Source organism: Propithecus coquereli, unplaced genomic scaffold, assembly GCF_000956105.1.
Source record: "Propithecus coquereli isolate 6110/MARCELLA unplaced genomic scaffold, Pcoq_1.0 Scaffold204, whole genome shotgun sequence".
Lineage (NCBI taxonomy): Eukaryota > Metazoa > Chordata > Mammalia > Primates > Indriidae > Propithecus > Propithecus coquereli.
In genome coordinates, this window is record NW_012145412.1 from 188653 (window position 1) to 189515 (window position 863).

Below are 863 nucleotides of genomic sequence, written 5' to 3' on the forward strand. Positions count from 1 at the left end.
GTGATGCCTTCTGCCATGGGATGACCTTTGAGAGATGCCACATGCCACAGCCTTACTCTTGGACTCCCTAGCCCGTAGAACTATGAGCCAAATAAATCTCTTTTCTTTATAAATTACCTAGTCTCCGGTATTCTGTAATAATAGCAAAAAAAACACAGAAAACAAACAAACAAAAAAAAAGCAGATGGTGACAGGTGTACAGAGAGGTTCTCTTAGCATCCCAGCTTGTCTTCACTTTCCTCTGCATCCAGTTTGTTTATTCAATTGTTGCTTCTGTTGACAACTGCGGCCCCAAACCCAGCACCAGACCACTGTCTGTGGGCCCACTGACGAGTTTGCTATACAGAGGCTAGAGCTTCCCCAAAAGCAGTAGGGTCCATAGACTTCCACATGAGCTCCATCTTTGTGGTCTCACTTCAGGAGCCACATGGGCTTGGATCCCACTCATCCATCCACATCAGTACTTCAGACAGAATGGTTGGTTAAGGTTTCACTAATCTTCCCACTCACCCCTTTCAAACATTCGCTTCCTCAACCCCGCCACAATTGTCTGAAGTCTCATTCCTATGGTAAATGATGTTCCTATATTACTCATAGCTTCGGGACTGATAATACAGACTTTAATCCTGGCTTTTTACCCCAGGGCCCACTGACCTCTTATTTCTCTTCTCTCATCTTTCCTTCTTTGTCTGAAGCAGCAGATAAATTGTTTCCTTTTTCTAATATCTAAAGAATCTGTTTCTTCATCAGATCTTCAGGAACTCTGTTTTTACTCCAATATCATATCAAGATATTGCCCCAAATTCAATTAATCCTTCTTTAGAGGAACGTGAGCACTTTACCTGTAGTATTTAGATTTGTGC